Below are 17466 nucleotides of genomic sequence, written 5' to 3' on the forward strand. Positions count from 1 at the left end.
CAAGTCTTAGCCCTCTCTTAACTGAGCTATAGCTAGCATTTGGTACAACTGATTGTTCTGCACTCCTTGAAACACTACATTTAGCAGGCTTCTGGGCCATCACAATTTCCAGTTTCTTTCACTGGAAGCTCCTTTCCCCATGAACACTCATGTCCTGCTTCTTTACTTCTTTCAAGTCTTTGGTCATATATCACATCACAGTGAGGTCTTCCTATTCTGCCTGTATTGGGATTCTCCACAGAAACAGAATCAATAGGATATATATATTCATAAGAGAGAGAGAAGGGAGAGAGATATTTATCATAAGGATTGGCTCATGAAATTATGGAGGTTAAGTCCTAAGATCTGCAGATGGCAAGCTGGAGATGAAGGAGGGATGGTTGTATAGTTCCAGTATGAGTTGGAAGATCTGAGAACCAAGAGATGGTGTATGGTCCAACCCAAGAGCAGGAGAAGACCAATGCCCCAGCTCAAGCAAAGATGGATTTTAGGCAGATTAAAAAACCTGCCTAATAAGACCTGAATAAGAGGTCTCCCCCCTCACCCCCTTTTTTTTTTTTAATATTCAGGTTTTCAATTGATTGAGGCCCATCTACATTAAGAAGGGCAATCTGCTTTGCTCAGTCTACAGATACAAATGTTAATCTCATCATCCAGAAGCACACACACCCAGAATAATGTTTGGTCAAATGCCTGAGCATCTCTTGTCCCAGTCAAGCTGACACATTAAATTAACTATCACACTACCATATTTAAAATAGTAACCCACATTGGCACACTCTGTCCCTTTCCCTTATTTTCTTATCTCCATAGCACCCATCACCATCTACATATGCTCTGCTTCATTAATTTACTGACTGGATGACTATTCCTTCCACTGGAATGGTAGTTCCATGAGGGCAAAGGATTGTTTGATTGTTTATGGTTGTACCTTCTATTCCACAACAGTGTTTGGCACATAGTAGATGGTGATCTTGTTGGATGAGTTGAACAAGTGCCACTCCCTTGCCTAAAAGTTTGCAATGGCTTTTTTTTTTTTTCCACCTAAGATAAAATCCAAACGTTTACCATGGCCTAAAACCCTGCATGATCTTCCCATTTCTTTCTAACTTCCTGTATCCCGTTCTCATTCCTGCCCTGAATTCCTTGAACACACCAAGATTCTTTCTGCTTCAAGGTCTTGATGGTGTCCCTTCTTCCAGGAATACTGTTCCCTCTTTCTTTGTGTATCTGGATCCTGCTTATACTTAAGGTATGAGATTAGCTACTACCTCTCAGAATGGCTTTCCCTGACCATCATGTGTTCTAGGTTTTCCTCTATTATTCCCTACCACTGTACCCACCTTGTTTTATTCATATCTCTGATTAATGATGATCACATCTTTTCTTTTATACATTTTCTTTTATAATTGATTATAATTCACATATAATAAATTTGTATGGGCCTGTTAGGTTGACAAAACGGTGTGGAAATACATGTGTCAAGTTGTAGCTGCATGTTGGAGGGGCAAACTAAAGGCCACAAGGGGGATGAGAATATGCTATAGATGGAGGTTAAATTGTGGAAGCCCTTTGATGCTGAGAGATGTTTGTGCCCACTAACTCCTGCAAATAGTAAAGAGCCACTACGGTGGTTTAAGCAGGTAACATGATAAAAATGGCTTTTAGGAAAATAAAGACCTAGCACACTAGCAGGCCACTCCAGGAACTGAAGTAAGCCTTCAAGAAGCAGGTAATTTGATTAAATTACTTTGTTCATTATTCATTCAGTGATTTGGGGGCTTGCCACTTAATTCTTGGATTATGTGAAGATTCTCCTGGTCTCTGTGCACCCGTGCATCCTGATTAAGGAGCTCATGTGATTTTTGTGTTTAGATCCTTGTATGAATTTCAATTCTAAAGAACTAGCCTGTTTGAGGTCTCTTCTTCTTTGTGCTAAATGTGGTTGGTTGTGGTGAAATTAAGCCTGAACTCCTTAAAATCCCTTCAGTGGTTACCTGCACATGTTGAATCGTTTCTGGTAGGGAGAGACACGTGTCTCTCAGCTGAATATAGGGTGCCAGTGAATAGTTTCACTGAGTTCCAAGGTATTCTGAGGTGAATAACAGAGTGACCCAAGAGGCCCTCTGATTTCTAGCAAATTGATGGATGGAGATTTGTTTCCTATTGACTGTGTTCCTTGACTAGAATAGGAACAGTGACACCCCCAATCCATTAGGCTGACATCTTTTGTAATAGAAAACCAAACATGTTTGTGTAGTTGAGATTGCTTGTGGATTTGTGCATGTGTTGTAAAGTGGGAAAATGGGGTAGAAAAGAAAGTGAGGAGGGAAGACTATAAAGTTGAAACCTCAGGATATTTAAGGAGCTCGAACTCTATCATAAGAGGGATTATTTAGTAAGCTGTCACAGAGATATGTGTTAGAATAAACGCTTGTTGCGTGAGCAAATTAGTGTCTCATTTGGAGTTATATTTCCCACAGAAGTATCATTTGTGATAATGGTTTATATCATTGATTATGAAATCAGAAAACACATTCCCTGGGCCTAGGTGGAGGATATTGACTATTGGAAAAAAATTAGACAAAAAAATTAGATAATTAGAAAGTTTGCTTTGTCAATTGGGATTGGTAAGTGCAGGGAGTGAAAAGGAGATAAAACGGAGAAATCACTTTTAGGGTCCAGGTTGTGTTGTATGTCTAGTACAACAGTGAAGATGCTGCAAGTTGGCAGCCTAGGTTTGCTTTAGGCATTGATTCATTCAGCCCCTGTGTGGCTTGTCCTGCTTGCAAGATTCTGGGTGTCTAGTGGAGAAGACAGAAACATAAACAAATGCCTGTAAAACAGACAGGGCTAATTATACAAGCTGTTTAGGACCTCACAAAAGAAGGGCATCTAATCCAACTTTGTGAGTGTGGGCATCAGGGAAGCACTTGGAAGTGGCTGTGAGCTACACTGAGTATTAGTAGGGAGTTTGGAGAAGGACAGTGGCAAGGGAAGACTTCCCTTCATAGCATACCCAAACTTTGAGGGGTAAAATTGTGGAGAATGATATGCCATTAAGTGTATTAGTTTAGTATTCCTGGAGATTCTCTCTCTCTCTCTCTCTCTCTCTCTCATGTATTGCAGAGAAGGTCAATGTAGAAGTGGGAACTAGGGAAAAATGTAAGGACATGCAGCTGGAGAAATAAGCAGGGTCCAGATCACAAAGGCCTCATAAAACCAGGCTTAGGGATCGTAGTTTGTGAAATGGAAACAATTAAAGGGGGAAAAGAAAGTGCTACAGCTGTAAACAACAATGAAAAGAGTTGTAAAATCCAAATCTGGTAACTTGTACTTACAAGTGTTTTTAGAAAATGACTTTAGGGGAGCAGAAAAAGGTAAAAAAGATAAAGTAAAAAAGCAGAATAAGGAGAAATCAGTATATTTGGCCAAGCTTTTGAAGTTAGAGTCTCCCCCAGTTTAGCCTAGCTCTGTTAAGCTCCTTGTTAGTTCCATGTACTATCTCTAGCAGTAGAAGATTTGGAAACACAAGAGATGAATCCGGGACCCCTTTAAGCTCCAGATCCTCTAAGATGATTTTCAGGTCTCAAGTAGAGGGGAGGTTGTTAATCTAATGGAGTGAAGCACGCTGGGATGAGAACAAACTGGGATCAGCATGCACCTTTAAAGGGAGTTGTTGCTATGCAGCAACCATGCCCTGGTATTGCCACATCTGTTTTGTAAAGTATTGACAACTAATTAAAATTTCCTTTGGTCTTTGCCTTTGCTTATATCACAACTACCTCCTATCATTTGTGTTGTTAAAATCTTAAAACCATGTAAGCTCTTAGTTAATGGTTGATAAAGCCTCTTATTTTTTAATAACTCCAGAATACTGTTTTATTAATTTTGAGTTGAGAATATAAAAGGCTAAGTGGAACAGATATTTGCATTGACTTCAACAGTGCTGCCTCTTCCTGCAAGCGACCTGTTTCCCACATTAATCATGATGGTTGCTTGGTGAGAGGGCTGAAATCAGATTTGGATTTTAATTTGCCTCCACCTCCATGGTAGGCCTAGGCCTTGGATGCTCTGCTTGTTTCTTTGCTGCTGAGACTCTTCTCTGTCAGTGTGATCTCTTGTCCTCTGATTAACTGTTGGCTCTGGCGAATGGGGAGCCTAGACAGGAGTTCTGAAGGAAGAAGAGGAGTAGGATCATAGTATTTATTCCCTTGGTTTCCCAGGGGTTATCTATATCATACAGTTGTTGAGAATTTAAATAATGCCAATTTAGTACAGTCCCTGGACCATGTAAGCTCTCAACAATACTTCTTTTAGTTTTCTTTATAAGAATGATTATTAAAGTTTAAGAAGTCAAATAATATTTCCCTGTCTCTCCTCCTGTGGGAAATGGGTCTTTTTAAGGCAATCCACTTTCCTTAACTCTTTTTGAATTTTGCTTTCTATCCTTCCCATCTTTCTTTAAGTCTAAGGGGCGAGGTTGATTTCAGCTTTACTGCTTCCAGTTCCTGACTTCTGCACTATCCCTTGAGGTTCCCTATCCCCACTCAGATCATGATATTGAATTTCTTTTTAAATGAACCCTCCTAGAATTATCTTAATGTGAGCATGCCATCCAGTTCCTGTTGGAACCCAGACTGTTCAGTACTTGAAGCCATTGCCGTCTCTTGCTTAGACTACTGCCTGTCTCCAGTCCCACTTCAGGAAAAGCCAAGTTAACATGTAGTTCTGAATATACCACTTCCCTTCTAAATATTTTGCACAATCCACTACCATCAATTTAGCTTCCATTTATATCTTTTATTTAACTCTTTTTCAGTTAAAACTTTACCTATAGCTTCACGTGTCCTTGTCTTTCTCCAGTCACAGGAGGAGCTAGAGCCCTACTCTTAAGCAAAGCAACCCCTTTTACTTAAGTGGTTGGTTCAGGTTCTTCTCTCCCCCCCCCCGATCGTTTGAAATAACTTCCATGTTGCAAAATGCAATCAGTGGTTAACTCTGCACCCATCTCACTTTAGATCCTAGATGAATGTGAGTCAGTTGATTAATTCTTCCTTCTTGAAACACTTTTATTTCTTACCTTCCTTTTTAGTATGCTTACTGGTTTCTTTCCTCCTTCATAGCCTGATTTTTTCTAGTCTCTTTTGATGTCTTCTCATCTTCCTTTCTTCCAAATATTGGAGTACTCCAAAGCACTGTCCTTACCTATCTTTTTTATATAGAGTCTTCCTCTGGGTAATTTCACCCATTGTTTTAACTGTAAATAGTATCTCTTGGAGAAAATTGCCACATTCATCTCCTGACACTTGAACCTTTCCTTGAACTCTAGACACCTATACTTAATTTGCCATTTGGCATCTCTGCTTAGATATTTCATACTTATTTCAAACTTAACAAGTCCAAAAATAGAACTCTTTATTTGCCACCCCCCTTAACTTAATTTAAGCCTTTCTCCTTTTTTATTGTGTAACTTTAAGGCTGTAATATTTCTTACAAATACTACTATAACAAAATTTATAAATGTTAAATAATGATTCATTATTTTCTCTTCTAAATATTTTTAAATTTCCTTTATGAATTCTTTTGGATCCAAGAATTGTATAGAAGTATATTTTGAATACTTCAAATATGAGTCTTTCAATATTACATTTTTATTATTTACTTCTAATTTTATTGCATTTATTGAGAAGGTGGTCTTTATGATATCCAAGTTTTATTTATTTATTTATTTATTTATTTACTAAAAATTTTTTTTCATGTTTATTTATTGTTGAGAGACAGCGTGAACATGGGAGGGGAAGTGAGAGGGAGAGACACAGAATCCGAAGCAGGCTCTAGGCTCCGAGCTGTCAGCATACAGCCCAACTCAGGGCTCAAACTCACGAACCGTAAGATCATGACCTGAGCAGAAGTCGGACCCTCAACTGACTGAGCCTCCCAGGCACCCCTTATTTTTTGTTGAGATTCACCTTGTAGCTTAGCACATGGTACATTTTTGATAATTATCTAATGTCTACATAGGCAGGAGGGAGAGAGAGAGAGAATAGTTTTGTATTGCAGATTGTGGGAGAGCTCTGAAAAGCAGTTGTTTCTGCCAGGAGCCCAAGAAATACAGAAAGTCAGAATTTATTTTATATTAATTTCTTGGCTTTGGGGTTCTGAACACCAGATAGGCCCTTTGTTTTGGTATCTCAAAAGAAATTTCTTGGTTGTTCACTTAGAACTCAGGAAGAGTAAGACAAGTTGCATCATTATTTCCATCACATAGGCCAGATGCATTCTTTTCTCCTTGCTCATGTGTGTCTATCCTAAACTAGTTTAGTAAGATTTTTTATTTTTTAATATTTTATTAATTAAAAAAATTCCTAAAAGGAAATTCCTAAAAAATTCCTAAAATTAAAGTTTTTTTTGATAAGTATAATTGTATATGTTTAAAGTGTGTGCAATGTGGTTATTAGATATACATATACATTGTGGAATGATTATGTAGGTCAAGATAATTAACATATCCTTCCCCTTGCATAGTTAATTCTTTCTTGCATGTGAGGGTAATAATGCTTAAGATGTACTCTCAGCAACTTTCAAATATATAATAGTGTATTATTAACTATTGTCACCATGCTGTACATTAGATTTTCAGAACTTAAAACTGAAAATTTGGACCCTTTGACCTACATCACCCATTTTCCCCATTCCTCATCCACTGGTTTTACGACATTGGCCTTATTTATTGTTTTTTTAGATTCCGTGTATAATTGACGTCATCCAATATTTGTCTTTCTCTGTTTGCCTTATTTTACTTAGCATAATGTCCTCCAGTTTCATCCATATCATTGCAAGTGTCTGGACTTCCTTCTTTTTTTTTTTATGGCTTAATAATGCATACACATATACAATGGACTATTATTTTATATACTATGTAATATGTAAGTCACATTTTCTTTATTTATTCATCTATCAAAGGACATTAGGTTGCCTCCATATCTTGGCTATTGTGACTAATGCTGAAATAACAATGGTGTGTAGGTATCTCTTAGAGATACTGATTTCAATTCTCTTATATATATATATATATATATGTATATATATACATATATTTTTATACATATATATATGTATATATATCTCTGTGTGTGTGTGTCTGTTTGTCTATATATATGTGTGTGTGTGTGTGTGTGTGTATATATATATATATATATATATATATATATATATATATCCATCCATCCAGGAGTGAGATTGCTAGTTCATATAGTAGTTAAATTTTTAATATTTTGAGGAACCTCCAAACTATTTTCCATAATAGCTATACCAGTTTACATTCCTACCACCAGTGCAAAAGGGTTCCCTTTTCTCCACATCCTCATGAATACTTGTTATCTCTACTCTTTTTGATAATAGCTATGCTAAGAGGTGTGAGATGATCTCATTATGATTTTGATTGGCATTTCTCTGATGACTAGTGATGTTGATCATTTCAAATACCTATTGGTCATTTGTATGTTTTCTTTGTAAAAATGTAAAAATGTCTATTCAGGTTCTTAGTCCATTTTTTAATTGTATTATTTGCTTTTTTGCTATTGAGTTGTATGAGTCTTTTATATAATTTAAATATTAATCGCTTATCAGCTTTTGGTGTACAAATATTTTCTCCCATTCTGTAGGTTGCCTTTTCAATTTATTGACTGTTGTCTTTGTTGTGAAGAAGCTCTTCAAATCGATCTAGTCCCACTTATTTCTTTTAGCTTCTCTTGCCTGTGCTTTTGGCATCTTATCCAATAAATCATTGCCAAGAGTAATGTTAAGGACTTGTTTCCCTACATTTTTTTTTTTGGAGTTTTATGGTTTCAGATTGTATATTTAAGTCTTTGATCCATTTCAAGTTAATTTTTGTGAGTGGTGGAAGATAGGACTCCTGTTTCATTATTTTGCCTGTGGATATCCAGATTTCCTAGCATCGTTCGTTGAAAAGACTATCATTTCCCAATTGTTTGTTCTTGGTGCCCTTGTCAAAAATTAGTTGAGTGTTATGTGTGGGTTTCATTCTAGTCAACCTCTCTTCTGAGTTCCAGTCTCCTGTTATAATTGATTATTCAGCATTTTCTGAATACTGAATGTATCTCAAATATGTTCAAATCTAAATTCATTACTCTTACCTATTTCCTTCTTTCTAATTTAATTATCAATATTTTTGTCAAATTAGACAGCAATAAGTTTTGCCCATTAAGGTTGATAACTCTCTTAGAATAAGAGACCTTAACAACACCAAAATATATTCTTATATATATCAGAATTACAAACTAAATAATGAGCTTTGTATATGTACTTTCTCTCAACAGTATTTTTAATGTCCATACTTCTTGAGTTAAGTTGCTTTGTCTTATGTCAAGTCATAATAAATACCTTTTCAAAATTTAAAGGCAAAAATTTCAAGACTTAGTAGAATCACAATCTTTAGTTCTTTTCACACTTTCTAGGAGGGGTCTAGGAAATAAGCTATGATGTATAAGTCTTTTACAATGAGGATATAAAATAACATTCTATCCTGGTAAAATAGCTGTAAATTGTTATAGATAACAGAAAAGATGTTATTGTCCTTTAAAGGAAGTTGTTTGATAAGTGCTCTGGGTTGATCCTACATGGCCTATAATATAACCACCCAGATTACTGGTCCCTCAAACAATCTGTGAACTTTCACTTATCTGGGTCTTTGTTAATGCTTTCCCATATCTTCTTGTACATCACAATTTTACTCAGTCTTCAAAACTCAGGTCAAATGTTGCCACCACTTGGAAGCTATAATTATTCCTTTCTTTATGCTACTGAAGCACTGATTTTTTTTGAGGACTCCTTTTACTGTGGCAAAAAACACATAACATAAATTTACCCTCTTAACAATGAGTGTACATTACAGTATTAACTGTATGCTTATTGTACAAAGATCTCTAGAGCTTTTTTATTTTGCATGATTGAATTTCTATGCTCATTGAATGACTCCCTATTTCCCCCTCCTCCTAGTCCTTGGCAACCACCATGATATCTTCTGTTTCTATGAATTTGATTACTTTAGATAATTCATATAAGTAGAATCATGCAGTGTCTATCTTTATATGATTGGCTTATTTCCCTTAGCATAATGTCCTCTAAGATCATTCAGCTTTTGCATACAACAGGATTTTCTTCTTTTTAAGGATGAATAATATATATTATATACCACATTTTCTTTATCCATTCATCCATTGATGACATTTAGGTTGCTTACATATCTTGGCTGTTGTGGATAATGTTGCAATGAACATGGGTGTGCAAATATCTCTTTGAGATTTTGTTTTTAACTGTTTTGGATAAATACCCAGAAGTGGGATTGCTGGATCATATGACAGTTCTATTTTTACTTTTTTGAGGAAACTCCGTACTGTTTTTTTCCACAGGGGCTGCATCATTTTACAATCCTACCAAAAGCATAGAAGGTTGACAATTTTCCCCCATCCTTGCCAATATATATCCATATCCATATCCATGTATATACAGTTGTCATTCTAATGGGTGTGAGATCATATCTCATTGTGCAAAGAGACCAATTCTTATTTAATTCTGTCTTGCACTTTGGTTAGTTGTTTACACGTCTGTTTCTTCACTAACCATAGAGTAAGCACTGCCTACTAATAGTAACCTCATAGTGCCTCATTCATAATAGGTACTCAAGGCATACTTAAGTAATTTAATTCCTGTTAGTAGGTAAATAATATTCTACTTCTTATTGATTATATTTCTGCCAGTATGTTTAGAAAGAATTGATCTAACACCAGCTATAACTTCTATTCTTTAAAAGAGAAGAACATGAACTTTGTTTCAATATTGTTCCTTTTCTCATGGAATTTAATTAACTCATTGGTGTAGTTATTCTATTCTTATTCCAAAATAAAGACTTTTTTAAAAAACAAATAACTATAATTATGTTGTTTTGTAAGTAATAGCTTTAAGAAAAGTTTTATATGCTATAAATTAATATCTAAATGTTTACTTATATGTACTATGTTTATCTATCTGTAATAACATATATAGGAGAAAGTGTTTTGCATATGATAAATTGGACCTAACAACTAGTGACAACTCATAGTAAATGAATAAACTAGAAAACAGTTGTAACTACATGATTTATTAAACACAATGGGATGAAAATAAGACTTTTTACCTTTTCTCTTTTAGTATTGTACTCGAAGGTCCTCAACATTTTCTATTACGGTTTGCTAAAGTGTGCCAATAAATCTCTACATTTTATTTGTAATGTTATTTTATCTTTCTTTTGGCATACACTCATACTTCATCCTTTTGAGAATTTTTAAAAGGCTGTTTCCCTCTTAAGATTGCCTGCTCAGCTGATGACTGAAAAGATTATGTACAAAATAAAAAACAGGAGAAGGACAGTAGGGCTATTACATATGGTCCAGTCACAGTAGCTTAGATCAAAAGTGCTTATTCTGATTTACCTTTTCTGTCACCTGGTCCTTGGAATCTGACTTCGGGCAGACTGAGAAAGCACAAGTTCAGCGGATAGTTAAAAGGTCACAGTTAAATTTCTTGGGACTTAAATGGAATCACATCTGGAGGGACAAGTTTGAGTACCAAGTTTCAGTACTAGTGGGAGAAATGCACAAAAATTTGCACGTTGTGAGACAGAATTCCATAGCAAAAAGGACAACCATTTTAATGTATGATTAAAATTCAATATTTATAAAAATGACTACAAAAATAAAACCTCAACAAAAACGGCCTCCATAGATTATAAGCTATTCTTAACCTTTGTTGAATAGAGTATGTTGATAATTGTGCTCCACTTGATGCAAGGGGTTGGCTTATAACTTCCTTGCTCTTATTGTTCCTATCCTGAGTATCTAGCCAGCTCAGACATCTCCAGGCCTTGCTAGTCTCCGCAAAAATGACATAACATAACTACCACATTAACATAAATACCTGCATTTTGCTGCTTGGTGGTGCTCACGGGTGCAACTCAACTTTTCCCTGCTCCCATTCAAAATGTCTCCTATTTATTTATAGGGTTCTCGGGAGAGATCCCCTGAGATCTGAAGAACAAGGCCATTAATCTGCTTTTGTCTCTTTGAAGTCTGCTGGTTGTGAGTCACCCGCTGTCACTTGCTGGTGCTGTGCTGAGTGTCTCAGTCCCTTCTGTTGCCCTTTCCCCAACTGCTCCACGTTTTATCACTTGGGCTTCACTCAGCCTGTGCAAGTCACAAGTTTCAGTGAGTTCCTCTGAAACACAGCCGCTCCTGCTCCCATCTTCAACCTTTAGCTGTTCTTCAATCTCCACCTCCTATATCCTACCCACTGCCCTTTAGGGGAACGTGCGCGCGAGCGTGTGTGTGTGTGTGTGTGTGTGTGTGTGTGTGTGCACTCGCGCGCATACCCACCCCTCATGTCCTTCACAGAGTTCAGGCACTCGAAAGCTAAACTTCTCTAGCCAAAAAACTAAAGTCCTTCCTCATTTCAACTCAAGCAAACGGGTTTGGAGGAGGAAGAAGAGGGCATGCTGCTGTATTGTTCTACTATGAATGTCCAACCCGATGCTTGTGATGGGATAGAAAGGGGAAGTCACTTTTGTTATGGGATAGAAAGGGGCTGAATAGGGAAAGAGGGGCATAAAGTAAGAAAATAAGAAGAGATCAGTTTTTGGAGTTTCTTGGATGGTGCAAGGAAGTAAAAGCAGCATACAGTATTGGTGAAGAGTACAGACTGCTGGGTTTCAGATCCAGCCCTACCACTTATGTGACTTGGGGCAAGTTACTAAAATGGTCTGCACCTAATTTTTCTCATCTCCAAATTGAGAATAATCATAGTACTACCTCACAGGGTTATGGTGAAGATTGCATTAGTTAACATGTGCAAAGTACTACTAAGTGCTATATAAATATTGGCTATTGTTAATTATTATTTTATTATTATTATTATTTGCCCCTTGGCCTATAAATTAATCCTAGATTCTGTATCTTTGCCTTAGTCAGGAGTTGAATTAATCTGCATGTATCTCTCTGTTCTGAAGTTACAATCAATGTCTCTGGATCCAGAGACACTTGTGTTCAGCAGACCATTAAAACAACTCACTCTGCCTAGGATATAAATCCCTGACCCCCTCACTAATGCTGTTCTCATGGCTTCTCTGATCTCCTGGGCTCCAGATAATTCCTGCCTTTCTGCTTCTCCAAGTCTACTACCTCTGCCTTCTTAACCAAATCGGCCTTCTGTCTCTGTCATCATGAGTAACTTCTAGGCATCTTTTGCTTAGCTAGACTTGTAGTCTTGGCCTCTCTGAGTCAGCCCTCTCCTGATGTCATTTGTACCCTGCCATGACAGTTTCAGATATTCAGAGACTAGAAACAGATGGATCATGATGGACACGATATATTGTGCCCTCTCTCATCTTGGCAACAGGTGGCTGCTCAGCCAGCTGGGGTCTTTTTGAGGACACTCTCCCAGGCCTGTCTCTGACCATATGCACTCCAGTCCAGATGGTGACATGGTTCCCCAGAGTCCTGAATCAACTTAACGGGAGATGGCAGGGTTATGCTGATTTTGCCTAGGGTCTAATACAAGCATAGAGTTTTTTTAAATTTTACTTTCTAATTCAGGAAAAAGGAACAAGCCTTATGTGAAAGTCATGTTCACAATGTGGTTTCAAATTCTGTCACAGGAAGTCTAAATTTACGTGATCAAATTAGCATTCATAAATGCCAAGGCAAGAAAGCAAATTAATTTGTTTTTACCTTTGGAGAAGAATAAAGATGACTTTGGATAATCTAAGGTATTAGGTTACTTACTTTGTCTGTCTGGTTTTCCTTTGTAACTATTCTTGCCACATTAAAATAATGGCAAACATATCTTATGATATATTGGGTACAGGTTCACCTTGGTAAGAGATGGAGGCAAGTTGCTTTCACTTAAGGTTAAAACTACTTTACACTATATTTTAGAACTAACCTACTTTCAGACAAATTACGGCTTAGAAGAACACATATTTGCTTAAAGTTATCTCTGCTTATACAGTGTTTTCTGATGCATTTATGCAAGTGTTGATTAAATCCTTCATGTTGCTTGAATGCTTATGATCATGGAATTGTTGGTTAAGGAAATCAAGAAAAAGCGTTCTCAGACCATGGCATAGACGTTTTTGAGGTTTAAAAAGAATAAAAATAGTATGGTATTATTTAAGATTGGTTGAGAAATTTATAATAACTGTAAAGGAAATAGTTTATGGACTTTTCTCAGTTAATTTAAAAATATTGACTATTTAAAATTTTAATCTTAATATCTAAACATGAACTTTGGAATATCTAGAACCACAGGGATTCTAAGTTCTAAAAGATAAATTCAAATATATATACGTATTTTGATAGAGTAACATACCTATTTTATAGATGTACGTTAATCTATGACATTTTGACATTAATCTGTGTCCATTAATCTATGACATGAAAAGCTTTGGTAACATTCTTCTCAGTAACATGGCTCCTGATTGAAACATGACGGAATTTATTGTTTCCTTGTCTATCATCAGTGTTGCATGTGCCTGCTATTTTCCATTTCTAACCCTGGAGATTAAGTTCAGTGAACAGGAAAGAAAAGTTAGGAAAGAGAGGAAAACTAATGAAGGGCAGAGAAATCAGAGCACCAAAATAATACTGTTCACATAATTTTCAGTATTTTTGAGGATCATAGTTTTAAAAAGATAAAATCATGATTTTCATACACATATAAAATGAACAGTGTCAAAGATTTCATTTAATTCATTGGTTAATGAGGAAACCAGTAATGTTACAACTGGTTAAAAGGGGAATTTAACTTACATTCTCTGTTGGACAAATCTATTTGCATTTGTATGAAGAGGACACATTTGCATAACTATGGACGAGGAACCCTTTCATTACTATCAGTTTTCTAAATAGGTTAGTCAAAGGCGGAGATAACCCTAATGATTGAGCTAGGCAGAACTCCAATTTCTTTCTTTCTTCTTCTTTTTTTTTTAACCATTTTGAAGTCATTCACAATTTTTCCTGATGTTTGTATGCATAATACTAATGAACTGAATTGTGTTGTCCCAAATTCGTATGTTGTGAAAGTCCTAACCCCCACTGTGATTATATTTTGAGATAAGGCCTTTAAAAGGGTAATTTAAGTTAAATGAGATCATTAAGGCTGGGTCCCTAATCCAGTATGCCCAGTATCCCTATAAGAAGAGGAAGAGACACCAGGTTTTCTACCATAAACAAAAAAGGCCATGTGAAGACACAGCTGACTGGCCATCTGCAAGCCAAGGAAAGAGGTCCCAGGGGACAGTAAACCTGCCAACACCTTGATCTTGGACTTCTACCTTCCAGAACCATGAGAAAATACATTTTTGTTGTTTTAGCCACCCAGTCTGTGGTATTTTGTTATGACAACCATAGAAAATGAATACAATTTCTGAATCCTACTAGAATACACGTAGAGGAAGCATTTCAAAGGGAGTATTGTTTTATTCCAAAATTAATGAAATTATGAAAATTGAGCAGCTGGCTGACCAGAAAAGTGATGTCTATCCATCACTGGTTCCATCTCCCTGCTAGCTCTCACTTCTATGGCATTTGTCTTCCTCTCTTAAAAAGGATTGCGAATGTCAGGTGAATACCACAGAAGCTGGAAGCCTCTCTCCTTGCTGCTTGGAGACAGTTTTGTCTGCCAGCCCCTCACCCTCCTCTTTTGCTCCACCCATTTCTCCCTAACTCATCTCCCAACTCCTCCTCTGTCTAAAAACTTATGCTTTAAGCCCCAGGGATGAGGCAGAGGACAGGCACCAAGGCTTATAGGTTATATCACAGTACTGAATTGTAATGGGTTTATTTTCATTTGGTTTCTGTTAAAAAAAAAAAAGCAAACACAATTTTGTTAGCTGCTATTCACTAGCCAGTGAATCTTGCAGGTTCTGTTTCACTTCTGAAACAGATCTGAGAACAGCCCTACCCCCAGGCAACTTCCAATCATAGCTGTCCTGAAGACTATCAGCACAATCTCAAACTCTTATTGTTATTTGTTTTTCAAATTGAAGTATAATTGACATACTATATTCTATTAGTTTCAGGTGTACATCATAGTGATTCAATATTTTTATACGTTACAAAATGGTCCCCATAATTGATCTAGTTACCATCTGTCACCATACAAAGTTATTACAATATAACTGACTATATTCCTTATGCTGTATATTTCATCCCCATGATTTATATTATAAATGGAAGTTTGTACCTCTTAGTACCTTTCACCTATTTTGCCTAACCTCACCCCCTCCCCCACTCTGGTAACCAACAGTTTATTTCCTGTATCTATGAGTCTGTTTCTATTATGTCTTCTTTGTTCATTTATTTTGTTTTTTTAGATTCCACAGGTAAGTGAAATCATGCAGTATTTATCTTTCTCTACCTGCTGTATCACTATCACACAGCATAATGCCCTCTAGGTCCATTTTTATTGTTATTCATAAAGACTTCACATCTCTTTTGGTACCTGCCTCAAGGCATCAGCATCCTTAGGCCTTTGCCTCTAGGCTCCTTTTTTTTCTTTTCAACTCCTTTCTTATAAAACAAGAAATTTGAAATCTTCAAGGGGATGTTTCTGAGCCAATAATGCTTTTTGCCCAGAAAGTTTCCACTGATAGAAATTTCAGTAACACTTTAAAAGTCATCATAATGGGGATGGCAGAGTAAGGAGATCAGTAGACCCTAAGCAATTTAATTGGTGAAAATTATAAAAAAATTATTTGAAGTCTTGGGAAATTGCCCTGAGTGTATACAGCAAATAGGGAAGCATACATTCAGGAAAATCTTCTAAATCTTGGTAAGAACACCAGAATCTATGGTATTTCAGCCACAGCCCGCTCCGCCTCCCCTGTGTTATGAAAATCCACCTGGTGTGTTCTAATCTGGGCAGGTGTAGTGAAGGAAATGGGAGCTCTCTTTCTCCCCAGCTCCCATCCTGGGGCTAATTGTGTCCCAGGGAGGGGCAGGCTGCCAGCATTTCTCACCCCTCCCTCTCCACCAGCCTCAATTCCAGTTTGGCAATGTCAAGAGGACCAGGTTGACTTTACCCCATCCCACCCTCATTTAGGGTGGAAACTCTATCTCGGGCATGGCAGTCCTTGAATACTGGTGCATAATCTTGCCCTCCCCAGCTGCCTCATCCCATACAGGTTCCCCACCAGCAGTGGCAACCCAAGAAGACCAGAGGCAGCCATTCCTCTGCAGTGATGCTGGGGTTCTGCCTTAGGGAGGAAGGCAGACTATTAGGAAGAAGAGCTCCAGTTGAGGGGACTTAGTTTATAGGTAACAGATGGAAGAATATGTATCATGAAGACAGGAACCATAAGAAGGCTGAAATGGTTCTGCTAATGTTACACAAAGTGGACGTTAAAAGATGTTTCTATAGACAAATAGGGACATTTTACAATGATAAAAGTGTCAATCCATCGGGGAGATATAACAATTATAAACATACGTTCAGCAAACTTTCGATAATGTTAGCTTTATGATCAGAGAACAACACTTCTAAGATTCAGAGGTTTGACGGGAAACATTAATCCCAACAATTGTTGAGCACTAATATAGGACAGGAATTGTGACAGGCTTTGGGGATCCAAAGATATAGACCGCTAATCTTGAAGAATTTAGAAGACACTGGCATTTAAAAAATTACTAATATGTTAATGTAACATGATGAGGGTTCTTACAGAGTATTTGAAGATAGTATTTCAGTAAAAACAACTAATTTAGCACAATAATAAAAACAAAATTCACTCCAGGAATAAAGTCTTACATAATGCTTTTACACCATTATATTATTTGATCATCATAACTACTAGGTTTTACACAGCTGAAGAACTTGAAGTTCACAAAAATTAAGTCCAAAAAACTGATATGTAAATATGTTTACAAATATCAAAGGAAAAAAGTTGTCTACAGAACTGTGTGCATTATATGATCCAATAAAAATTAAATAAAGTACACATATAGAGAATAGGTTTGGGACACATATAAAACAGGGTGCTAAAAGTAGCTATTCTAGAATACATAGGATTGTTAGTATTTTTTATTTTATTCCTTTTACTTGTATATATTTTCTGATTTTTTCCTCTAATGAACACGTATTGCTTTGGGCATATTAGGTTGACAAAACAAAGTTGAACCTTTAAGACTATAAACAAGAGTTTACTCAAAATGGATCATAGACTTAATTGTAAGAACTAAAACTATATAACTCTTAGAAGACTTAGGAGTAAATCTTTATGACCCTAGGTTAGGCAAAGCCTTTTTTATACAATGCCAAAAACAAAAGCAAAAGAAACAAGAGAAAAAATAGATTGAACTTCATCAAAATGAAAACACTGTGGTACAAATAACAATAAGAAAGTAAAAACACAAC

This window comes from Acinonyx jubatus, chromosome B4 (assembly GCF_027475565.1).
Source record: "Acinonyx jubatus isolate Ajub_Pintada_27869175 chromosome B4, VMU_Ajub_asm_v1.0, whole genome shotgun sequence".
Taxonomy (NCBI): Eukaryota; Metazoa; Chordata; class Mammalia; order Carnivora; family Felidae; genus Acinonyx; species Acinonyx jubatus.